At 39.0% G+C, this 27,730-nt stretch overlaps 1 protein-coding gene across 1 annotated transcript in view; it reads right to left on the bottom strand.

Moving 5' to 3' along the window:
- Window positions 1-17,951, bottom strand: part of LOC126428115 (cullin-2-like) — a 133,010-nt gene extending 115,059 nt beyond the window's left edge. Inside the window, exon 1 of the mRNA XM_050090018.1 lies at window positions 17,776-17,951. The gene's annotated coding sequence lies outside the window, so the exon portion shown is untranslated. The remainder of the gene's footprint in view (window positions 1-17,775) is intronic.
- Window positions 17,952-27,730: the final 9,779 nt, after the last annotated feature.

The following is a 27,730-nucleotide window of genomic DNA, read 5'->3' as shown; positions in this document are numbered from 1 at the left end:
TTAATTTCTCATACCACTTGTAAGCAGCAAGCAGTCTTATCACTATACACCAATTTCACCACAGCACGAGTTTCTTTGGCACTTTTTTTGCAACTTTAAACAGAACTTACTGTTTACGCATTATCCAAGGTCCACCCTGTGCAGCAGACATGCTAGACACAACCTCACTCTAGCGTCTCTGGATGCTGACTAACAAGTCAGAATACGTTCCAACCTGTCTCAACGGAACAGGCTATTGCGCAAATCACATCAAATGGTTGTAGCATCAGCAGCTACGACTAAAAAAAATTCATTCATTGTATGTTTTGATCACACCTCATAGAATATGGAAGTCAGAGGCTTGCCCAGTCTGTTAAGCATTAAAGGTGTTCTGTGGCAGCCCCCACAATAGAGTACAATGCTGGTGCAGGCAAGTTCTTTGGAACACACCATTCAAGGCATATTGTTGGACACGAGGATCCTCAGCAAGTGACCAACACAATCGCAAGTTATGATTGCAGTGACCACGGGATCATAGAGATTAGGCCGTGGATCAATGGAAATGTGTCACCTGGTGGGATGAAACTCATTTCTTGTTACACCAGATCACGGTCGCATCCAGCTACGCTGTTATCTATGCAACAGGCTGCTCGGAAGGTGCACCGTGTCACAGATCAGGCCGATGGGGGCTTTATATTGCTGTGAGGACAATTCACCTGGGCTTCAGTGCAACCTGATAGTAATGAAAGTCATCGTGACAGTTGTGGCATCTATCAGGAAGATAACTATCCATTTCACAGCACCAGAATTGGGCTACAGTGATCTGTGAAGCAAGACAGTGAACTCGCACTGATGTCTTTGCTACCAAACTTGACTGATCTGAACCACACGGAACATAACTTTGACACTATGTGGTGTCAGTTCCGTACCCAAAAACCAATCACCCATAATTAACGGGAATTACACGACTTGTGCAAAGACACAGAGTTTCATGTACTCCTGAAAACATACTGAGGACTTGTCGAGTCCATCACGTGCATGTGGGGCGACATGCTATCGAGCAGGTGGTCACAATGTTTTGGTTAATCAGTGTGAGCTAACAGGCCAAGGCAGCCACTGCAAGATATTTGCACAAAGTGTACTAACAATAGTTTATGACTAGTGCTCATCTACTCAGACTTATTGACACAATATCATGAAAAGGATAGATTGCTACTCAACCATTTTGAGATGTTCAGCTGCATGCCTGTCTACTAAACATGCAAGCTTACAGCCAATAAACCTCCTTCTAAAGTAGACAAAACACACACACACACACACACACACACACACACACACACACACACACACACACACACACATACACACAACCGCCGTCTCCAGCAAATTGGATTCCAGCCCAAAGAAAGCTTTGGCCGGAGGATACCGTGTTAAGTATCTTCTTGTTGTGCCTATCGGCAAGTCAACATGTCATTCTTACAGTGAGTAGCAATTTATCTTTTCATTACTCATTGATATTCCAACCTAGAGTTTCCATTATGTGACCATTTTAGCTAACATAAAATTCATTAATTAATTATCACCTTTCTTCCTTCAGCACTTGAACTTTGATGCCAACTGCTTTAGCTCAGTGTATTTACGAACTTCTGAAGTGGTCTCTGTTCATGCCAGTTAATGTTTGGGTAATTACTGATACTGTACAGGACACAACCATAAAAATGGCAGTTTTTTTATTTGATATGACAAAGATTGAAATGAAATACATATCAGTTGGTTACAATACTGGTACTAGATAACACTTAAATATTTGGAAGTTTCAATACACTAAACCACATGTCTCTAGCTTCATTATATTCAACCACATGTCTCTTGTTTTTCTTTCCTCCACTTTTGTGTTAGCTGTTGTTTGCTACGGAGAATCGTGTACATTTTATGAAGAATTGTGAGAAAAAATAATATGGTAAGTATCCAGACAGTTTTTATATTCACTTATTATGCTATAATAGCATAAATAACAGTAACTTTGTCTTTCCATACTTAAGTATACAAATATTTGATTTTATGGATTATGGGAAACAGGGAAGACATTTCTCCATGGAAACAAGGGATGATTTTAGGACTCAAAGTTGAAGGACTCTGGGAACAGGAAGTTGCTAGAAAAATATCAATTGATCACAAAATTGTGGAAAGTTTGTAGTATAAATGTGGTCAGAAGAAAATCTGCAGTCCCACATTTGCCATGTCACAGAAAATTACAACAGTGTGGGCTTGGCAGCCAGAGACTGTGGTCATGTGAGAGTCAGTTGTGTTGGTGCTTGCATTTGTGTGACTGTGTGTGCGTGCTTGCTGCCTCTTCTGATGATGGCCTGTCTGACCAAAAACTTTGTTCGAGTCTTTTTGTTGCGCCTATCTGTGACTCAGCATCTCTGCTAAATGGTGAGTAGCACCTATCCTTTACATAATATTGTCATTACTTCATCCTGTGGCTTCCAATGTTCGAAAATGGGAGCAAAGCATGATAGAACAGTGAGTTCAATGCACATTGCTTTCAGATTGTGCAGAAATTTGGGATCCCAACTACTCATCAAACAGTTTTAAGATGTCTTTTTGATCTCAACCTTATGAATAAAAAAACTGCAAAGAAATCCCCCCCCAAAAAAAAGCTTGCTGAAGAAAGAAAAAGGTTTTCCAGTCAGCTTCAACACTGGACATCCAAGTATTAGAAGAGGGTGATTTTTTCGGATGAGAAGAGATTTCATATGGATGGCAGTGACGGCAGTTTGAAACTGCAGATGGAGCCAGGAGAGGAACTGAAGAAAGATTCTTTCATCGAAACGAATAAGTTTAGTGAAAGTGTAATGCGGTGGGGAGCAATGTGTTCTAAAGGAGTGACAAGAATTAATGTTTTTGCAGATTCAATTACAAGATTAAAATACTGTAGTGTCTTTCAAAATAAGTTATTAAATACTGCAAGGGATCATTTCAGTGGCTAAAATCTTCAGTCATTCATTTTCCAAGATGACATTGCTAGCAGTCACTGCGCTAGTGTTGTCCAGGAGTATTGTGCAGGCCTGGGTACCGGTCAGTGGCTCCCAAATTCTCCACACATTAATCATATTGAGAATTTACGGGTAATTATGACTAAAAAATTATGTAAATATTGTTGTACCAGTAGAACAGAGGTGGTTGTTGTTGTGGTCTTCAGTCCTCAGACTGGTTTGATGCAGCTCTCCATGCTACTCTACCCTGTGCAAGCTTCTTCATCTCCCAGTACCTACTGCAGCCTACATCCTTCTGAATCTGCTTAGTGTATTCATCTCTTGGTCTCCCTCTACGATTTTTACCCTCCACGCTGCCCTCCAATACTAAATTGGTGATCCCTTTATGCCTCAGATCATGTCCTACCAACCGATCCATTCTTCTGGTCAAGTTGTGCCACAATCTTCTCTTCTCCCCAATCCTATTCAATACTTCCTCATTAGTTATGTGAACTACCCATCTAATCTTCAGCATTCTTCTGTAGCACCACATTTTGAAAGCTTCTATTCTCTTCTTGTCCAAACTATATATCATCCATGTTTCACTTCCATACATGGCTACACTCCATACAAATACTTTCAGAAATGACTTCCTGACAAATCTATACTTGATGTTAACAAATTTCTCTTCTTCAGAAACGCTTTCCTTGCCATTGCCAGTTTACATTTTATATTCTTTCTACTTCGACCATCATCAGTTATTTTGCTCCCCAAATAGCAAAACTCCTTTAGTACTTTAAGTGTCTCATTTCCTAATCTAATTCCCTCAGCATCACCCGACTTAATTCGACTACATTCCATTATCCTCATTTTGCTTTTGTTGATGTTCATCTTATATCCTCCTTTCAAGACGCTATCCATGCCATTCGACTGCTCTTCCAAGTCCTTTGCTGTCTCCGACAGAATTACAATGTCATCGGCGAATCTCAAAGTTTTATTTCTTCTCCATGGATTTTAATACCTACTCCGAATTTTTCTTTTGTTTCCTTTACTGCTTGCTCAATATACAGATTGAATAACATCGGGGAGAGGCTACAATCCTGTCTTACTCCCTTCCCAACAATTGCTTCCCTTTCATGTCCCTCGACTCTTATAACTGCCATCTGGTTTCTGTACAAATTGTAAATAGCCTTTCGCTCCCTGTATTTTACCCCTGCCACCTTTAGAATTTGAAAGAGAGTATTCCAGTCAACATTGTCAAAAGCTTTCTCTAAGTCTACAAATTCTAGAAATGTAGGTTTGCCTTTCCTTAATCTTTCTTCTAAGATAAGTCGTAAGGTCAGTATTGCCTCACGTGTTCCAGTATTTCTACGGAATCCAAACTGATTTTCCCCGAGATCGGCTTCTACTAGTTTTTCCATTCGTCTGTAAAGAATTCGTGTTAGTATTTTGCAGCTGTGGCTTATTAAACTGATTGTTCGGTAATTTTCACATCTGTCAACACCTGCTTTCTTTGGAACTGGAATTATTATATTCTTCTTGAAGTCTGAGGGTATTTCGCCTGTATCATACATCTTGCTCACCGGATTGTAGAGTTTTGTCAGGACTGGCTCTCCCAAGGCCGTCAGTAGTTCCAATGGAATGTTGTCTACTCTGGGGGCCTTGTTTCGACTCAGGTCTTTCAGTGCTCTGTCAAACTCTTCACACAGTATCGTATCTCCCATTTCATCTTCATCTACATCCTCTTCCATTTCCATAATATTGTCCTCAAGTACATCGCCCTAGTATAGACCCTCTATATACTCCTTCCACCTTTCTGCTTTCCCTTCTTTGCTTAGAACTGGGTTTCCATCCGAGCTCTTGATGTTCATACAAGTGGTTCTCTTATCTCCAAAGGTCTCTTTAATTTTCCTGTAGGCAGTATCTATCTTACCCCTAGTGAGATAAGCCTCTACATCCTTACATTTCTCCAGTAGCCATCCCTGCTTAGCCGTTATGTACTTCCTGTCGATCTTGTTTTTGAGACGTTTGTATTCCTTTTTGCCTGCTTCATTTACTGCATTTTTATATTTTCTCCTTTCATCAATTAAATTCAATATTTCTTCTGTTACCCAAGGATTTCTACTAGCCCTCGTCTTTTTACCTACTTGATCCTCTGCTGCCTTCACAATTTCATCCCTCAAAGCTACCCATTCTTCTTCTACTGTATTTCTTTCCCCCATTCCTGTCAATTGTTCCCTTATGCTCTCCCTGAAACTCTGTACAACCTCTGGTTCTTTCAGTTTATCCAGGTCCCATCTCCTTAGGTTCCCACCTTTTTGCAGTTTCTTCAGTTTTAATCTACAGGTCATAACCAATAGATTGTGGTCAGAGTCCACATCTGCCTCTGGAAATGTCTTACAATTTAAAACCTGGTTCCTAAATCTCTGTCTTACCATTATATAATCTATCCGATACCTTTTAGTATCTCCAGGGTTCTTCCATGTATACAACAGAGGTAACTGAGAAAATTGTTCAGGTCTGGTACCATGAAACTGAACACGGTACATATAAAAAAACTTGAAGAGTCGGTGACACATCAAGTTCAAAGCCCTTAAAAAGGCACAAATAAACTGATTTTTATGTATCATGTTCTGTACAACTTAATTTCACTTCACACAAAAACGAAAATTCAGTAAAAAAATGAAAAATATACTCTTTGTTGGTGTTTTGACATACATTAAGTAAAATGTGTAGATGGCGATTTTATTTTGGACTGTACAGTGCTCTGGTTTGAATTGCACATTTCATGTTAAATTAAATCATCTTATTAATTGCCACTAGGCAGTATACAGGCTAGCATATAAGTGTATGAATACCTAGCTCCCTAATGAGGCTTCTTCATGATATTTGCTTAGGCCTATCAAATTTACACAGTGTTCTTATCATAGATTTCTGTAAAATGAACAATTTTCTTCCAGCTTAGCTACAATGCCCCAGAAAGTTACGCCTCAGAAAAGTATTGGGTGAAAGCAAGCAATGTATGCTAGCAATACTGTCAACAAATCAACACAGTAAGGGGGGGGGGGGGGGGCGAGGGAGAGGACACAACTGAGCTTTACAGATAACTTATCCTCTGTTTTTTATCCATCTCATATCCACGAACAATCTAAGGAAAAGATAGACTGCTACTTACCATAAAGATAACATGTTAATTTGCAGACAGAAAGACATTTACACATTAGCTTTCAACCACAGCCTTCACCAGAGAAAAAGAAACACACACTTTCATTCACACAAGCAAGCACACACAACCGATCAAGTGTGCTTCCTTGTGTGAATGAGTGTGTGTGCATTTTTTTTAATTTTTTGGTAAATATTTTAAGAGATGGTAGTATAGATGAATTGCAATAAAAATGCCATATCACCAACTTTATTGAGTATAGAGATATAGCTAAGTTCAATGGATTTTTACTTTGTCTGTTGGTACATCAATTGCTACGGGTGTGTTTATCAAATGTCAGCAGTAGAGTGTTCATGTTCACATTATGAAGTTGTGCTTTAGTTTACACTGAAGTTTTCATTGTGATTTGTTGGCCGAGTCTACTGTACTGTAGTGTGTAAACATGTCGCACATATTTACACATGCCGAGTATGTCGATATGGTATTTGTGTAAGGGTTTAGTAATGGAAATGATACTGTTGCTTTTAGAGAATATGGCATAGTATCTCCTAACTGCGAACTACCACATTCAAGAGTGTTTACTCACATGATCAATAAACTGTGTGACACTGGTACAGTGCCCAGCAGTCACATTGCATCTGAACATGGAAACGAACAGACTGTGGATGAAGTAGAAACATTATTCAGTCGGTAGACTGTATTACTTCAACAAGCACATGTAGAATTTCTGCACATATCTGTGTTCCACATACAAGAGTATGGCAGACAATTGGTATGCACTGGTTCCATCCGTATCATTTACTGCTCATTCAGCACCTCCGAGCAGGAGATGAAAATGCACGATTGGAATTTTGTCATTGGATACTTGAAAACTTCCAGGTAATTCCATTTTCATTCTTCACTGATAAAGGCACTTTCACTCGTCGCAGTATCAATAACACTTGCAATTAACATCAGTGGTCTGAAGAAAACCTATATGCCATTGTGGAGAGACATTTTCAAGAACACTTCTCTGTAAATGTGTGATGCGGTTTGATACAAAATCAGTTGACTGGGCCTGTTGTGTTACTGCATCATCTTACAGAACTCTATTATCTAACTTTCTTGAAAATGAGCTTCTAGCATTAGTGAAAGAGTGTCCTTTGGCTACAAAAATGCATATGTTCATCCAACTTGACGGGGTTCCTTCACATTTTAGTCATTACGTGACACATCATCTAAACCTAACATTTCACAGAAAATGGATTGATAGATTGGGCATGTTTGTTGCCCACTGAGGTCCCAAAACATTACCCCTTTGAATTTTTGCCTGTGGGGATGGTTGAGAGGTGAAGTCTACAAAGAAAAAGTAACCACAAGAGCTAATTTCATCATTCAGATTATGAGTAGTGCAGAGCTCAAAAGAGGTTATAAAGAGAAGTCAAAATTGCACCGAAGTTGGCGGGGGAATTTTTGAAAATTGACTGTGAAGTCCTCATTTGCCTTTGCTTTAAGTTTGTTAGTAACAGCTGTACCTCTGTACTCAATAAAAATTGGACACATGTTAATTGGCATTTGTTACTGCAATTTGCCTATACTACTACCTCCGCAAAATATTTACCATTCCTACTGAATCACCCTGTATAGGTCAAACAACGCACAAAAATGTATGGGGGAGGGGAGAGAGCACAACATATCTACATCTACATTGATACTCAGCAATCCACTGTGAAATGTATGGCAGAGTGTACATGTCATTCTTCCTGTTCCCCATTCCATTCACATACGGAGCACAGGATGAATGATTGTTTAAATGTCTCTGTGTGTGCTGTAAATAACCTAATGTTGTCATCACGATTCCAATGGGAGCGATATATAGAGACTTGTACTTATCACCAGAGTCATCATTTAAAGCTGAGTCTTGAAATTTTGTAAATAGGCTTTCTTGTGATACTTAACATCTATCTTCAAGTATCTGCCAGTTCGGTTTCTTCAGCTTATCTGTGACACTCTCCCATGCAGCAATCAAACCTGTGACCGTTCAGGCTGCTCTTCTCTGTATTCATTCATCGTCCCCTGTTAGTCCTATCTGGTACTGGTCCCACACTCTCAGGTAATATTCCAGGAAGGGTCACACAAGTTATTTGCATGCAATCTCTTTTGTAGACTACTTGCATTTCCCCAGTATTCTAACAACAAACCGAAGTCTATAACCTGTTTTATCCATAACAGCCTATGTTATAATTCCACTTCATATCCCTACAAAGTGTCACACTCAGGTATTTGCACGAGTTGACCAATTCCAACTGTGACTCATTCAGATTACAGTCTTAGGTGATAATACATATTTTTCATTTTGCAAAGTGCAAAATTTTACTTTTCTGAACATTTAAGGCAAATTGCCAATCTTTGCAGTCAGATATTTTCAATTTTTTCCACATAAGAGTAAACTATAGATAACTGCATCATCTGCAAAGAGTCTTGAGGATACTATCAATATCGGCCACCCTGTCGCTGATATACAACATGAATAGCAAGGGTCCCAACATTCCCTGGGGCACACCCAATATTACTTCTACATCTGTGAACGACTTCTATCCAAGACAACTACATCCTCCCTGCCAAAAAAAAGCTCAATCCAGTCTCCAATTTTTGCTTCATATCCCATATGATCATGCTTTCGATACAAGACACTGAGTCAAACACTTTTCAGAAATCACGAAATACTGCATCTACCTGACTGCCTCGATCCAAAGCTTTCAGCATGTCATGTGATAAAAGTGCGATTTGGGTTTGACACGATTGATATTTTCGGAATCCGTGCCGGTTGGCACTGAGGGGGTCATACTGTTCAAGAGACCTCATTATGTTTGTGCTCAGAATATGTTCTAAGACTGTACAACAAATAGATGTCAAAGATATTAGATAGTAGTTTTGTGGATCACTTCCACTACACTTCTTGTAGATGGGGGTAGCTGTACTTTTTCCAAGAACTGAGCATGGTTTTTTGTTTGAGGGATCTATTATAGATTACAGTCAGGAAAGGGGGCTAACTCAGCTGCAAATTCAGTAAAGAATTTGACAAGAATTCCATCAGGCCCTGGAGCTTTTTCAGTTTTAATGATTTTAGCTGTTTCTCAACACCACTGACACTAATACTTATTTCATTCATCTTTTCAGTAGTACAAGGATTGAATTGGGGCAATTCTCCTGGGTTTTCCTTTGTGAAGGAACATTTGATAATGGAGTTAAGCATTCCAGCTTTTGCTTTGCTACCCACAATTTCAGTTCCTGTCTCATTCGCTACAGACTAGACACTAAATTTACTGCCGCTAACAGCCTTTACATTTGAACAGAATTTCTTTGGGTTTTGTGAAATATTATTTGACAATATTCTGCTATGATTGACATTGACAGCATCATGCATTATGCTCTTGATAGCCAAACATGCTTCATTCAGCATCTCTCTATCTATTGCTGTATACTTTGTTTTAGACCTATTATGCTGCAGTCTATTTCTTTACAGTGACTATAGACCATGGATGGCCCCTACCTTTATGAATTATTCTACCTGCTTCAAATCTATCCAGTGCTTGTAATTATTCTTTTAAACATGAGCCACAGCACCTCAACATGCTCCTGTCCTGTATTAAAATTTCTAGTTCTTCACAGAGTGAGACAAGACACTACTGCTCTTTTTTATCATGAGCAGTTATACCGGTTTCTATGTGGACACACTCAAAGGGGTCAGGTCTAACACATTTAGCATTTGTTGACAATTATCAGCATGAAAAATTTCAATAAAGTAGATTGTGTCTACTGTAGATAATGACACACATTTGTAGTACACCGAGCGATGTCGGCCAGTGGTAAAACACTGGACTTATATTCAAGATGTTAGTTCAAATCCTTGTCTGTCCATCTGGATTTGGTTTTTCTGTGATTTTCATCCATTGTATAAGCAAAATTCCAAGATGGTTCTTTCTCCAATCTGAGTTAGTGCTCCATTTCTAATGACCTTGTCACTAATGGGGCTTTAAACCCTAATCTTTTTTTTCACTTGCTACATAACAGTACAGCAGATAACATACATTACCTCAGCTCAACACATTAGCTGAGATATATACACGCTCCAGGATTTAAAGCTAATGGAATGGAGGTCAAAACATGAATGACTGCAGACACTGTCAAGCTCTACTGATAACACACATTTTTTTATTTTTATTTTTTTTTTTTTTTAAAGCACTAAAATTTCTAGTTACTACTTTCCTTCATTGGTTGTATTAAAGGCAGGCCATAACATAACAAACAAGATGATGTGACGAATGGCAGACAAATACACAAAAATAAAGTAGGCAATGCCTAGTTATTAAAGATCTCTTTTTTTTTTTTAAAGAGACTGGACAATTCTCTCTCTCACACACACACACACACACACACACACACACACACACACACACCACACACACACACACCACACACACACACACACACACACACCTACTTATTGCCACTGGGCCTCAGCCCAGCCTCTTTAATCTGTCCCTTCTATACTGCCAGAATATGCTATGAAAATATTCTCTACATATGCAGCAGACTGATCACAGTTCTTAACTCAATACTGCCTCTCACAAAGAAGATAGCAACTGAACAGATCTAAGATTACAATTGGTTCACAGCTTTAGGGAAGCACTTAATTCCAATCATTTGCTTTAACCTGCGATGTCATCAATATGAAGGAAATGCCTACTTGCAGCATATACAAAACGACGACGATAGTCACTACATGCAAATGTCAACAAATGCAAGCAAAAATAAAAACACAAGAATGCTTCACTCCAACAATAAAATGAAACTAACAGGACAACTATGGGAAATATGGGGTTTATGGTAGGGACAAGCTAAATACATAACAATACAAAACACCACACCAGCCAAATAATAATAATAATAATAATAATAATAATACAAAACATTTATTATCAGATACCCAGAATTAAAATTTTTAACAGAACAACGACTAGCTGTTCAGATCCGTGTAATAATAAAAAATAACAGGATACCCCAGTCAGAGTTAGAAAACATCAAACAACAAGTACAACAAATACTGGAACAAAATAATGTGCAATCAGAAGAAGAAGAAGAAGAAAATACAGTAATGGACTCAAACATCCCAGAGCAAACAAACAAAGAACAACACGCATCAATTAAACAATCAGAGGAAAACGAAACCTTAAGACAGCCACCAGAACGGGCACAAATAGAACTCGAAGTAACACACATGTTAGATATAGAAGAAAAATTTCAGCTGACATATATAGAATACAAAGACACAAATACAGACATTAGACCATTCTTGCATAGAGCGCCAAATAACCCACAAGTCGAAACAACAATAAAAACTATCAACACAATCATACACAACAAAATAAATGAAAACACAACTATGGAAGAGTTACAACTACTGGTTTATATAGGAGCACTAACTACACTAAATATACATACTAGGCAGAGATCAGAACCAACCAACACACAGTAGAAACTCACAAAACCAGCATGGCAACACAGGCTACAGATCAGAATAGAAAAACTGAGAAAAGACATCGGACAGTTAACACAATTTATAGGAAATGTCAGAAAAAAAACGAAAAGGTTAGGTAAAATCCCACAGCAAGAAGCGATAGAGCAATTAGATGAAAAGAAGCAGAAGTTACAAGCATTGGCCAAACGACTTAGAAGATATAAAAAAGTGAAGGAAACAAAACCAAACATTCAACACAAACCAAAAGAAATTTTACCAGACAATAGATAACACACACATTAAAATAGACAATCCACCAAACATAACAGACATGGAACACTTCTGGAGCAACATATGGTCAAACCCGGTACAACATACCAGTCATGCACGGTGGATACAAGCAGAAACAGACACATACAAGATGATACCACAAATGCCTGAAGTGATAATTTTGCAACATGAAATCACCCAAGCAATTAATTCTGCTCACAATTGGAAAGCCCCTGGAAAAGATAAAATAGCAAATTTCTGGCTAAAGAAGTTCACCTCAACACATTCACATCTAACTAAATTATTTAACAGTTACATTGCAGACCCATACACATTCCCTGATACACTTACACATGGAATAACTTATCTGAAACCTAAAGATCAAGCAGACACAGCAAACCCAGCTAAATATCGCCCCATAAAGTGCCTACCAACAATATACAAAATATTAACTTCAGTCATTACACAGAAATTAATGACACATACAACACAGAACAAAATTATAAATGAAGAACAAAAAGGCTGTTGCAAAGGAGCACGAGGATGTAAAGAGCAACTGATAATAGACGCAGAGGTGACATGTCAAGCTAAAACTAAACAAAGGTCGCTACACTACGCATACATTGATTACCTAAAAGCTTTTGATAGTGTACCCCACTCATGGTTACTACAAATATTGGAAATATACAAAGTAGATCCTAAATTGATACAGTTCTTACACATAGTAATGAAAAATTGGAAAACCACACTTAATATCCAAACAAATTCAAATAATATCACATCACAGCCAATACAGATTAAGCGTGGAATATACCAAGGAGACTCATTAAGTCCTTTCTGGTTCTGCCTTGCTCTGAACCCACTAGCCAACATGCTAAATAATACAAATTATGGATACAATATTACCGGAACATACCCACACAAAATCACACATTTGCTATACATGGATGATCTAAAACTACTGGCAGCAACAAATCAACAACTCAACCAATTACTAAAGATAACAGAAGTATTCAGCAATGATATAAATATGGCTTTTGGAACAGACAAATGTAAGAAAAATAGCATAGTCAAGGGAAAACACGCTAAACAGGAAGATTACATATTGGATAACCACAGCGACTGCATAGAAGCGATGGAAAAAACAGATGCCTATAAATATCTAGGATACAGACTACAGACAAAAAATAGGAATAGATAATACAAATATTAAAGAACAACTAAAAGAAAAATATAGACAAAGACTAACAAAAATACTGAAAACAGAATTGACAGCAAGAAAAAAGACAAAAGCTATACCAATATTGACCTACTCATTTGGAGTAGTGAAATGGAGTAACACTTTCCATTTTTGACCAGACATAACGTCTGAGAAAAGAAAGAAATAATAATAATAATAATAATGTCTCAACTTACAACATAACACTGCAGCCATAAAAACAACAGGAATCGTACATTACACTCGACCTATGCAGCTCAAACCAAGGTCACGGTACCAAAAAACCAACATCACCAACCCCGAAACGCGGAATCGGGCATTTTGCTTGACCTATACAGCGCAAAAAAAGTCCTTGATAAAAAAAAAAAAAAAAAAAAAAAAAAAAAAAAAAAAAAAAAAAAAAAAAGGACAACACCTACAATCAGTGGCAGATATAGAAAAACCTCAAGGAAGGGGTGCTAAAGAAATCTGGAGCTACCTTTACTTTTACCCGAATAAAATTAATCAAGTCACATGCAAAGTTTAAGAAAGTTTTATTTAAACTGATTACACACATATACAAGACAATGCCATCTTATGACATAAAAAAGTTACAATCGCGGTTCTCTTCCTTAAATGATGAATTCTATACGCCTATTATTACTGGCAAATTGGTTAATTACAGCATCAATAGCACAATCAACATCAGGGTGAGTGTTCAACAGAACTAAGCCATTCAGACAATCCTCCTCCGTTGTCGACCTCAGCCACGTCTTTTTACGCAGCAATGTTGAAAAACTTCTTTCTACTGTAGCAAAAGATGCAGGTATGTGTTAGCTATCTATGTGCCAGACAGAAATGTATAAAAACCGATCATGTAGACGCATGTGCTACACAGGAAAGTACAAGTACTCATTAACTCGATTCAGTCAAGTTGATTGTGGAAACAAACGAACAAATAGCGTGCGGGCTGACTGGAGGGGGCGGCGCGGTTGACTCCACGAAAGGGGAGGAGGGGGGGGGGAGGGAGGAGGAAGAAGGGGCATGCCATGTGAGAGCCGCCCATATATATCCGCTAGTGCCTACGAACAGCAAAAAGAGGAATCGGACTTTTCCCTTGACCTATATAGCTCAAATGCAGCTCTTAATACCTACCGGCAAACCAAAAATAAAAAAAAAACCACAACCACAAACTTCACACCCCTAAATAACTCTCAAAACACTGCAGAAACCAAAACCCCCAAAACCCCCCATATTCAATAGTCCAATTAAACCAAAACCGAAATACCATAAATATAAGACAGACAACACTTCAGAATTGCTATAGGATAAAACAAAAACAAAAATTACTTACCAACAGAAGCCTCCAACAAAATCACCTAGATTAGCCGACACACACACACACACACACACACACACACACACACACACACACACACACACAGAGAGAGAGAGAGAGAGAGAGAGAGAGAGAGAGAGAGAGAGAGAGAGCACACACTAATCACGCAAACCAAAAATGCCACACACATAAACAAAAGGGAATAAAACCTCAATACCTCACTGAAAACAAAGCAAACACATCCAAATCCACATTACAGCACTAACAACACAGACTCAAATAAACCCATGTTACAACAGCGATAACCAAGACTCAAATGAATCCACTACCACATGTTAAATTCCACATCAACATCCACAACCACAGGGTGCCATGAAATACAGAAACAAGACATCTACAAAACACGAATCAACTCAAAAAACACCGCACCATAATTCACCGCAACACCAATGTTATATCTTGTGTCAAAGCAGACAGGTGGAATCTGACGCTTCCAATGCTACATATACCTAAAAAGTTGTTCAAAAACTGAATCATCCAGATTGCACAAGCATATTAATATTTTAGGTATATATCAACATTATTTTTGGTAAGGGTGTCTGTAATGTAACTTTTGAAGTACTGCATTCTGAAATGCCAGCATGATCTCTTGCGTACTACAAAAATGGTGCAGTTAAGGTAATGCTAGTAATACTTATACTAAATCATGTTTGTTTGTTGTGTCTTCAGTCCTGAGACTGGTTTGTTGCAGCTCTCCATGCTAATCTATCCTGTGCAAGCTCCTTCATTCCCAGTACCTACTGCAGCCTACATCCTTCTGAATCTGCTTAGTGTATTCATCTCTTGGTCTCCCTCTACAATTTTTACCCTCCACGCTGCCCTCCAATGCTAAATTTGTGATCCCTTGATGCCTCAGGACATGTCCTACCAACCGATCCCTTCTTCTAGTCAAGTTGTGCCACAAACTTCTCTTCTCCCCAATCCTATCCAATACCTCCTCATTAGTTACGTGATCTACCCACCTAATCTTCAACATTCTTCTGTAGCACCACATTTCAAAAGCTTCTATTCTCTTCTTGTCCAAACTATTTATTGTCCATGTTTCACTTCCATACATGGCTACACTCCATACAAATACTTTCAGAAACGACTTCCTGACACTTAAATCTATACTCGATGTTAACAAATTTCTCTTCTTCACAAACACTTTCCTTGTCATTGCCCCTCTACATTTTATATCCTCTCTACTTTGACCATCATCAGTTATTTTGCTCCCCAAACAGCAAAACTCATTACTACCTTAAGTGTCTCATTTCCTAATCTAATTCCCTCAGCATCACCCGACTTAATTCAACTACACTCCATTATCCTCGTTTTGCTTTTGTTGATGTTCATCTTATATCCTCCTTTCAAGACACTGTCCATTCCATTCAACTGCTCTTTCAAATCCTTTGCTGTCTCTGACAGAATTACAATGTCATCGGCAAACCTCAAAGTTTTTATTTCTTCTCCCTGGATTTTAATACCCACTCCAAATTTTTCTTTTGTTTCCTTTACTGCTTGCTCAATATACAGATTGAATAACATCAGGGAGAGGCTACAACCCTGTCTCACTCCCTTCCCAACCACTGCTTCCGTTTCATGCCCCTCGACTCTTATAACTTCCATCTGGTTTCTGTACAAATTGTAAATAGCCTTTCGCTCCCTGTATTTTACCCCTGCCACCTTTAGAATTTGAAAGAGAGTATTCCAGTCAACATTGTCAAAAACTTTCTCTAAATCTACAAATGCTAGAAATGTAGGTTTGCCTTTCATTAATCTTTCTTCTAAGCCAAGTCGTAAGGTCAGTATTGCCTCACGTGTTCCAACATTTCTACGGAACAATGTAAAAATTTAAACAATCATCCCAATCACTTCATCCAGCACAGGCTTAAATTTTAGAACAGCAAACAAACTTTATTGTGTCCTGAACACAATAGTACCTCATACAACTAAGATAACAACTGAACAGCTCTACGAGTGGCACACAGTAAAGAGTTTATTAAAAACAAAACAAACTTATATTATGTAACTTCGCACAAATAGAACTGGCTACAGTATGATATTACCTACCTACACCCATAAATTTAGGTTGTGTCGAAAGACTGACCTGCAGAATAGCCCACAGTCTAGGCTGTATTGAAAAGTGACAAACTGATTACAAGTTGCCAAAGTTAATAAATGAGAATGTGAAATAAAGATGATTGTATGAAGAGACTGGTCTGGTCCCCAATGACGCCTCCACCACCAGCATTGAGGTATAGGAAATACACTAAATGAATTATGTCTAAAATTTCTGGAAGTCCACTTGGATAAAAGGAAATCAATCACATCAGTACACTGGTAAGCTAATCCGCTACCAACAAGCTTGGTTTGGCGTGTTATGTAAAAAGACTTGTCTCTCTGCCAAAAACGTGGAAATTGAATAAAACAACAAAAACACAAGTAGGCTTCCATCATTTAACAAGTGAGGTAGAAATTTTCACAATGGTGATCCTTACTACGTACTAATCAATATGATAATCTGAATATATTTTGATGTGCCCTTCAATAACCTCAGAGACCATTCTCCATATTCCGACTTCGTCCAACATAACCATATATTTATGTTTAATTATGAGTCGCCCCCAATACTACATAAAAGTGAGGGACCAGCTAAAGCTATTCATATATGCAATGTCACACAAAAAACTAAACAGAATTAATGGATGTTCTAAAATGACGATTGCACACAAATCGTGGGGGTTAAGCATAAAGAGCAGAACTGAGGAAATATATATTTTAATCTAATTTGGTTCAAGCGGCGTCGGCACCCCTTTGGTGTTTTCGTGGGGACAGGATGGCGCAGCACTTCACACTAACAAACATTGTCATTTCCGTAAATACTTTTTTCCTCAACACTAAAGAAAAATCTACATACGCTTAACAAGTTGCTCAAAACATGAATTTTCAAGCTTGCACAAGCATATTAATATTTCGGGCGTATGTCAGTATTATTCTTGGCAAGAGTGTCTTTAACATAAATTTTGAAGTATTGCAAACAAATTTTAATTTGAGCTCTTGGGTAATGAAAAGTCTAATACGTTTAAAGTAACGCTAACAATACTTCAACTAAATTATAACAATGTACAAATTTAAACCATCATTCCAATCTCTTCATCCAGTGAAGACTTAAATTTTAGAACAGCAGACAAACTTTATCGTGTCCTAATTGTCTAGATATGATATCACAAAGAAAAAGTTGTGAATAATCAAAAAATCGTTTCATGTTAAACACTCACTTCATGTTTATTACGGTAAATACAGTACCTAATAATTCATACAGCTGTAGATTTTAGAGAACACTTCTTTTCTATTTTATTTTTCGCTTCGATTAGACTTCAGTGTTGATTGGTTGCTATCGATTACTGTCAAATTAAAGTTCATTCAGCAATCCGTAACAATAGTATGTCAACAATTAAAATTAGAAAACTATGATTATTAAGTTTCACCATTACCAGCAAATTAAAAACTGAACGATTGCCAACCTTGGAATTTTATGGCAACGAATAAACGCATACCAAATGTTTTAAGGTTTAGGTAGCTAGACCATAAAAAAGTAATGTAATTAAATTAATTTTGAAATGAAAATACTGTTAGCTGCAAACACATTGGTTGTAGACTACGAATTTCCGTTTGTAAAATGCTAACGAAGTCACGAATTTCAATAGTGGTATTGGTACTGCTATGGCCGATAGTCAATTGACCCGGCCATGATAATGCGCGAATGGGTGAGTGACAACTGACAAGTGAACTGATGTTCACAAGACGCAGAAAAGTACGTGGAAGCTTGGTACACAAGGAGAGATTTGTAACATTTTAACTGTAATTGAAGCAATCAGTATTTGACATCTCAGTGCAGAAGCTGCATGTTCAGTTGTAATATTAAAATGCAGAAATAACAAAGGTTCCGCTGTAAAAATTACGCCGTTGTGGGCTGTTTAGGGTTTCAGAAGTTCGTAGTAGTTACACTATACCACTAAAGACGATATTCTTCAGGAATTTACCTTCTGCCCGCGCTCAAGTTCCGAGATGAGTTAAGTTCGAGGTTGGTCGCATGCTGCAATAATGTTGGCGTTGCTACTAATTTTGACCAGTAAATGATCAGTAAAACGGTACTTACGATGCAGCCGAACACTGGGAGGTACACAATTACTACAGCACGGACATGCAACCCACACCAAAATAGAAAGTGTAGTAATTCTATAAAACCTTGTAAAAATCTTGCGGTCCCTTAAAGAAGAATTACAAAGAAGTTTAGCAAGAATAAAACAGTTAACTAATGCAATAGGCTCACGTTTGAGAAGAGTGGGAGCAAATCTTTTTCAAGGCAGGCGTATTCCATCATGTTTGTCCCATCCTATTCCTAAACATGGTAATTTGAGGGCTAACACACTTAATTAGACCACAGAGCACCCAGCACTACTCATCGGCTGTAAAGCTGAATGATGTTTCAACACTTTCATCAACACTGATGGGTTCATTTTGCAGAAGCATGGCATCATTGATATTTCTCCAAGACATGATTCAGTTGTACAGGCTGCGTTCAAAATGGTGATTTTAAGTGTGATGTTTGCCAAGGGGAGTTGGGCAGGCTCCACCATAGTAAGGCTTCGTTTGCAGGTCTGCCCAAGTCTACAGTGTGCACAACAATAAATGTGTGTATTTAGGAGTGAAAGCTATCAAACTGATAATTCAAAGTTGGCCATCAGGAAATTGCTCTTGCAGGTTGCATTAAGTCTACATGAAGAGAGGAGAAACAGTTTGTGGAGGTGTCAGTCTTGAGGATGGTGTTGGTTTCTTTGGGCTGCTTGACATTTGCCATCGTATCCATAAGGTAAACTGTGCTGAAAGTACAACAAAAATTGTGTATTATCAATATTGGTATGTGCTGAACAGCTACAAGAGAAGTACAGAGGCATCCAGAGCTGGAGCATACAAAGTTGAGTTGGCACCAGTTAGTGTTCCACAGAAGAATGGGAAGGCAAACAGTTATTTCTGAAAATTAAGAATGAAAAAGGATCGACTTTACTAAGCTCACAGAACTTAAACCAGTATTTCATGGAGAGTGTAGCACATGAACTACTGGAAATGAACGTACAGTGAATTACGGAGCAGCAGCACATTTCCTCATGACAGAATCTGCTCTGGAAAAAAATAGCAAGAGTAAGTTACATGCTTGTGAGGATGCTGCAACAAAACCTACAGATTTTCCATTTGCACTTGCTTTTGCTGTTTCACTGTTGCTGGAGACTGGTAGTGTGAAAATATATGATATTGTCTTTTGGGAAATAAAAAGAGGCCTTCAGCTAACAAAGATACTAGGCCTTGACCCAACCAAGGTCAGTGTGCACATCACTCTGTAGGCATGCCTGGAGCTCACATCACCTTACATCTGGTCAAAAAGGAATGGCATCTGTATGTAATGCAGATGGTGAAGCTTCCTCAGTTTTAATATGAGGAAGAATGAATATTGGGAAAGAAAGAAACTGAAGAGTAATTGAGAGGAATCTATTCAGTTATTTTCATACACAAGAACAACAGAGAAGTTCCAGAATTTTTAATCTTTTTCTGCCATTTTAATCACATCATTATTCCAAGTGTTGCTAACCAAAATGTTTGAAGTATTATCTTTGCTAATTATAATCACTCAAGACCATATATGGCAGATCCAGGTTACAATTATAAACTATATTTTCAGTTGCCTACCTTTAGTTTTACAAAAGGATTTATAATGATTTCAAATTGCACCAGATTCCTTTTCTTGCAAACATTTGAAGCTAGTGTAAAAGAGTAATCAAGCCAAATTATAGGGATTGTTGGGACAGTCAAACCAGTAACCCTGAATTTTCTTAATGATTTAATTATATTGCATGTCCAGATTATTTGTGTTTTACCCAATAAATTTCTGTATCTTACCCAGCCCCAGTAATTTTTTTATATATACAATAACAAAGCTATACGTGTACCAAATTTGTCTGATATGTCCCCAAGTTATGCTTTATGTCTCTCACTTTCCAGCCACTACTCTGATCTTAGAGATTATTCATGGTGTACAAGACCCCAGAAGGAACTATTTTGAACTTCATGAAGTAATTGAGTAGTTGAAGAGGGCTTTTACAAGACATAGTAGAAATAACTGGGAAGCCATTGTATGTGGTAATTTGAAGATTGACGTTTGATAGTAATGTTCAAGGACACTGTCAGTTACTGCTCGGCTTTTATTCATTCCCCACAGTAACATTCCTAACAAGAATCCATACTTTTGCTTCAAAATGTCATGCAATAGATGCGAATCCCAAAATAAATGGTTCATCTGACCATGATGGTCAAATGGCAGCAATAAAGCATTCTCATCAATCTGACTTACCTAAGAAGAGCAAAGTACAGTTTAACAGGGCAGTAATTATAGGTGCAGTTGCACCATTCAGAGGCACTTCATTGAATAAACCATAAGAAAAAGTTTACCAAGGGCACACAGTAAATGAGAAATTGAATCATCACCTACTGTCTGCCCTTGTAAACTTTCTTAAAATATTCTTACAACACCATTATTCCAGAATGAGATTTTCACTCTGCAGCGGAGTGTGCGCTGATATGAAACTTCCTGGCAGATTAAAACTGTGTGCCCGACCGAGACTGGGGTCCCGAGTTCGAGTCTCGGTCGGGCACACAGTTTTAATCTGCCAGGAAGTTTCACCATTATTCCAGTTTTCTCATCAACAGGTCAGGGACAGTTACAATGGAAGCCAAAAGAAAGAGTGGCAAATATGTGCACTAAAAGCATTGCTGCAAAAATTTTCACCATGTCACCAGAAAGACTAAAATATGCACTATGTAGACTACTAAAAATAGAAAATTTCAGGATCAAAGCAAAAACAGTTTCGATCATTATAAGGCAAGAGATGCATAAAATCTGTTAGGGACACATCATTCAACTTTCTGATGAGAATAGAAGCAAGAGACACTGTTCAATTTGAATCATGAACCATTAAATTCAGTTAATTATTTCTGACTAGTTGAAACACAGTGACAAAAAATGGACCATTGAAAGCACAGCCATTAGATTAGCTTATGTTGGCATTGTATACTCCACCACCAAGCATCTACGTTACTAAATCATCTGTTAAAGAGATCACAAAAATTATTCCGTGTGTAATAAGTTGATGAGTCTAGTAATATTTCCTAAAGCATTGAAATATGCAACAGTAGTGTGTATTTATAAAATGTTGTGATAAACAACTGATCTGTAAGTACAGATCCTTCTCCATCCCTACTGTGCTCTCAGTAACCCTTTAACAACTGCTCAGCTCGGATTCTGTAAAAATTCTGTGCAGCAGAAGCAGTATTTTAGTCTTATGGCATTTTCTTTAACACTGCCAAGGCCTTTGATTATGTAGACCATTACATTGCAATAGGGAAGCAAAAATGGTATGGTGAAATTCCCTGCTCAGGGACGGAGTCTTCTCTATATAATCCACATCCACATCGATACTCTGCAAACCACCATGAAGTGTGCGGCACAGGGTATGTCCCATTGTACCAGTTATTAGGGTTCTGCCGTTTCATTCAGACATGTAATGTGGGAAAAAAGTTTGTTTTAATGCCTCTGTGTGTGCTGTGATTATTCTAATCCTGTCCTCTTAGTCTCTATGTGAGAGATATGTAAGGGGCTGTACTGTATTCATAGAATCATCATTTAAAACTGGTTCTTGAAATTTTGTCAGTAGATTTTCTCGGGATAATGTACATTCTCTTCAAGAGTTTGCCAGTTCAGTTTTTTCAGCATCTCTGTAACACTTTCCCATAGGTTAAACAAATCTGCGAGCATTCATGCTGACCTCCTTTGTACACATTCATTATCATCTGTTAGTTCTATTTGGAACGGGTCCCACACACTTTAACAATATTTGCACAACTGATTTGCAAGCAATCTCCTGTGTAGATTGTTACACTTCCTCAGTATTCCACCAATAAACTTAAGCCTACCACCTGCTTTACCCACAACTGGACCTATGTGATCATTCCATTTCATATCATATCTGTACAAAGTGTAACACAAGGTATTTGTATGAGTTGGCCAGTTATAGCTGAGGACACTACGATTTTTCATTTTGTGAAGTGCACAGTTCCACATTTCAGAACATTTAAAGCTGACTGAATACTTGTGCAACTCCTTCAAGACAGTACTTCATTATAAGTAACTGTGTCATCTGCAGACAGTCCGGAGTTACAGTTAATGTTGTCTGCAGCAAGAGTAAATAGATACACACATTAAAAAACAATATCATAGGAATAAAACTGAAATTCATAGTGGAGAATGATTAAATATGGTGTCCTCCATGGTTTTAATGTTAAGTGCACTCCTGTTCTTAGCCCATGCAGACAATTTATCTAGGTTACTGTATGATTATTCAAAAACAGTATCCATTGGAAAATTCTTGTAGGAAACAATAAAATTGCAAGACAGAATTGCTGGCCACTACAAATTTCAGAAGTGTCAGTACTGCTAATAAGACTCATTAGAAGTGCATACACCATCAGAGTTTTCATAACTAATTGTTCTTTCCTCAGGGAAGAGAGAGGGCAAGATTGGGGAAGGTAGTAAAGGAAGAGCAGATAATTCAGACCACTGGGTGAGAAGTCCTCATAGCAGGTGACTCCATCTCATCCTGGGGTCTGATCAGCACACATTGGGTAGGAAATTGGTAATCCCCAGGTATTCTGAATTGGAGTGATAGACTATCATATTAACCACTTGTATAATACAATGTTCAGTGGGAAGTATCAGGACAGGCATTAGTGATCATAATTATGGGTGTGTGTCCACTCTTCGCCCGTATGGCAACTTTAACACTGCTGGGGATACTGACAATGAGGCGTCAGTGTCTGTGGAGCAGTGGCAGCCCATTAGTCCTCAAGAGCCAAAATTAGAGAAGGTACTGATGCCAGATGCTGGCGTCTGGAGCAAAGTCAATGTTCTTACATCCCGAATGTGTTCCACTGGGTCCAGGTCAAAACTCTGGGAAGGACATTCCATTTCAGAAATGTTATTGTCCACAAATTACTGCCTCATAGATCTTTTATAACAGGGTGAATTGTCAAGTTGATACAATCATTGTCTCTGAACTGTTCTCGTAATGTATGCATAACAGAATGCATACATATTTTGTATTATCTTAAACACTCTGTATTTTATAGTCGGCACTCTGGGTGAAGACAGGTAGCATTCTCCAACCATTCGTCAAACATACGAGGGGGGACCAAAAAGAAACCGGACTCCGAGGGCGCTGCCACTCGTAGACGTAGTGCAGGGTTCTCACGCTGGATGGTGTTAGTAGAGACCTTCATGAAACATCTGTGCAGACGGCGTCAGTGTAGAGCTGAACGTGCAAGTGTGGTATTGGGTTTCTCTGACTGTTGGCGGGTTACCTCTGCAAAGTTGTTATGGCAACTTTAAAAGAACAATGAGTGTGTGTGAAATTTTGTTTCCTGCTTAAAAAAACCGCAACGGTGACACACCAAATGCTTCAGGAAGCTTTCCAGGAGGATGCTATGAGCCATACACAGGTTTTCGAGTGGTTTGGTCACTTTAAACGTGGTGAGATGTGTGTTGAAGACCGAGCTCGTTCTGGACGCCCTTCAACATTGTGAAATGAGGAGAACATTGAAAAGGTCCACCAAAAGATCGACGAGGATCGTCGCCAAACTATCGACCAAATTTCAGCAGAGACAGGAGTCAGTTGGAGCTCGTGCCAGCAGATTTTGAGTGCGGATTTGCACACGAGACGTGTTGCTGCTAAATTTGTTCCTCGCCTTCTCACACAGAAGCGAAAAACCATCCACATGAATGTGTGTCAGGACTTGAAAACAGAGATTGCACGTGATCCAAACTTCTTGAACAAAGTCATTGCAGGGTATGAGAGTTGGTGTTACGGGTATGACCCAGAAACCGAGCAAGCATCAAGCCAGTGGAGGACTCCCAACTCTCCCAGACCAAAAAAAGCAAGGCAAGCGAGGTCAAATGTGAAGACGATGATCATTGTCTTTTGTGATGTTCGTGGAACTGTGCATCGGGAATTTGTACCCCCTGGCCAGACTGTTAACCAGCACTTTTACTTGGATGTTTTAAGGCGTCTGCGACAGGATGCGAGAAGGAAACGCCCGGAACTTTGGCGATCAGGTGACTAGTTTCTGCATCACGACAATGCTCCAGCATACACGGCCTTACGAGTTACCCACTATTTGGCATCTCAGAGGTGGTCTGTCGTTCTCCACGCTCCGTATTCGCCGGACCTAGCCCCGTGCGACTTTTTCCTATTTCCACAAATGCAAAAAATGAAAAAAGGGGAGTTTTATGACGATGTGGAGGCGCTAAAAACAGCTTCGCAAAGGGCACTGGACAATATCAAACTTGAAGAGTTCCAAACATGCTTCCAACAGTGGGTAAAAGAGACTTGACAAGTGCATCGCATGTAATGGAGAGTATTTTGAAGGTGTCTGAAGTAATTTTGTAAAAAGGTTCATCAATAAATTTTTTATTACAACAATCCAGTTTCTTTTGGGTCCCCCCTCGTGAATCAAATGGTTCAAATGGCTCTGAGCACTATGGGACTTAACATGTGAGGTCATCAGTCCCCTAGAACTCAGAACTACTTAATCCTAACTAACCTAAGGACATCACACACATCCATGCCCGAGGCAGGATTCGAACATGCGACCGTAGCAGGAGTGCGGTTCCGGACTGAAGCGCCTAGAACCACTGCCACTCGGCCGGCAAACATAAATTCTTCCAACAGATTTCCACAGGCTGTGACATGTTTCACCACTCCAAATCACTTGTTTCCAGTGGCATCAGTCTTTACATCACTTCTGGTATGACATAGTATCAACTACAGAAATGTGTGCTCATGAGGAGTGCTCGACTATTGTATACTATTTGTTATAGTTCCCTACACACAGTCATTTTTGGTAGCTGGACTGCTGATAGCAAGAAGACTGAACTCTAAAGCGATTCCTTATATATATATATATATATATATATATATATATATATATATATATATATATATATATATATATATATATAATAGAAGGAAACGTTCCACGTGGGAAAAATTGTATATAAAATCAAAGATGAGGTGACTTACCGAACGAAAGCGCTGGCAGGTCGATAGACACACAAACAAACACAAACATACACACAAAATTCAAGCTTTCGCAACAAACTGTTGCCTCATCAGGAAAGAGGGAAGGAGAGGGGAAGACGAAAGGAAGTGGGTTTTAAGGGAGAGGGTGTCTGTATGTGTGGATGGATATGTGCGTGTGTGCGAGTGTATACCTGTCCTTTTTTCCCCCTAAGGTAAGTCTTTCCGCTCCCGGGATTGGAATGACTCCTTACCCTCTCCCTTAAAACCCACTTCCTTTCGTCTTCCCCTCTCCTTCCCTCTTTCCTGATGAGGCAACAGTTTGTTGCGAAAGCTTGAATTTTGTGTGTATGTTTGTGTTTGTTTGTGTGTCTGTCGACCTGCCAGCACTTTCATTTGGTAAGTCACATGATCTTTGTTTTATATATATATATATATATATATATATATATATATATATATATATATATATATATATATATATATATATAGAGAGAGAGAGAGAGAGAGTCCCTGTTCATCAGTACTTGAGGTCTGTCTGTGTTTGATTTAGCTGTGGCTGTCCCCTCGTGTTTATTTACACTTCACAAAAACATCAACTGTCAACTAGGGCAGCTATAGAAGGGTTGAAATGTCTCTGATGGGTTTGTTCCTCAGGTACATCCAATGACTAGTCTACGAGGGGGGACCCAAAAGAAACCGGATTGTTGTCATAAAAATTTTTGTGATGAACCTTTTTACAAAATTACTTCAGTCACCTTCAAAATACTCTCCATTACATGCGATGTACTTGTCAAGTCTCTTTTCCCACTGTTGGAAGCATGTTTGGAACTCTTCGAGTTTGATATTGTCCAGTGCCCTTTGCGAAGCTGTTTTTAGCGCCTCCACATCGTCATAACGCTCCCCTTTTAGCGTTTTCTTCATTCGTGGAAATAGGAAAAAGTCGCATGGTGCGTGGGGAATGACAGACCACCTCTGAAATGCCAAATAGTGGGTCACTCGTAAGGTCATGTGTGCTGGAGCGTTGTCGTGATGCAGAAACCAGTCACCCAATCGCCAAAGTTCCGGGCGTTTCCTCTTCACATCCTCTCGCAGATACCTTAAAACATCCAAAGTGCTGGTTAACAGTCTGGCCAGGGGGTACGAATTCCCGATGCACAATTCCACGAACATCACAAAAGACAATGATCATCGTCTTCACATTTGACCTCACTTGCATCGTTTTTTTTTTTTTTTTTTGTCTGGGAGAGTTGGGAGTCCTCCACTGGCTTGACGCTTGCTCGGTTTCTGGGTCATACCTGTAACACCAACTCTCATCCCCTGTAATGACTTTGTTCGAGAAGTCTGGATCACGTGCAATCTCTGTTTTCAAGTCCTGACACACATTCATGCAGATGGTTTTTTGCTCCTGTGTGAGAAGGCGTGGAACAAATTTAGCGGCAACACGTCTCGTGTGCAAATCCTCACTCAAAATCCGCTGGCACGAGCACCAACCGATTCCTGTCTCTGCTGAAATTTGGTCGATAGTTTGGCGACGATCCTCGTTGATCTTTTGGCGGACCTTTTCAATGTTCTCCTCATTTCGCAATGTTGAAGGGCGTCCAGAACGAGCTTGGTCTTCAACACACATCTCACCACGTTTAAAGCGCCCAAACCACTTGAAAACCTGTGTGCGGCTCACAGCGTCCTCCTGGAAAGCTTCCTGAAGCATTTGGTGTGTCTCCATTGCAGTTTTTTTAAGCAGGAAACAAAATTTCACATACACTCTTCGTTCTTTTAAAGTTGCCATAACAACTCTGCAGAGGTAACCCGCCAACAGTCAGAGAAGCGCAATACCACACTTGCACATTCAGCTCTTCACTGATGCCGCCTGCACAGCTGATTCATGAAGGTCTCTACTAACACCATCTAGCGTGAGAACCCTGCACTACGTGTACAAGTGGCAGCACCCTCGGAGTCCGGTTTCTTTTGGGTCCCCCCTCGTACGTTCTAGTCACTGATATCTTCCAACTGACTCATTCTGCTGTCACTGCTTCTCTACTTAAAACACAGTACTCCTCACCTCCTTGTTGGTGGGT

This window comes from Schistocerca serialis, chromosome 12, assembly GCF_023864345.2.
Source record: "Schistocerca serialis cubense isolate TAMUIC-IGC-003099 chromosome 12, iqSchSeri2.2, whole genome shotgun sequence".
In the NCBI taxonomy this organism is placed as follows: Eukaryota; Metazoa; Arthropoda; class Insecta; order Orthoptera; family Acrididae; genus Schistocerca; species Schistocerca serialis.
Note: the sequence above shows the minus strand (reverse complement) of the source record. Positions and strands in the feature narration are given on the sequence as shown.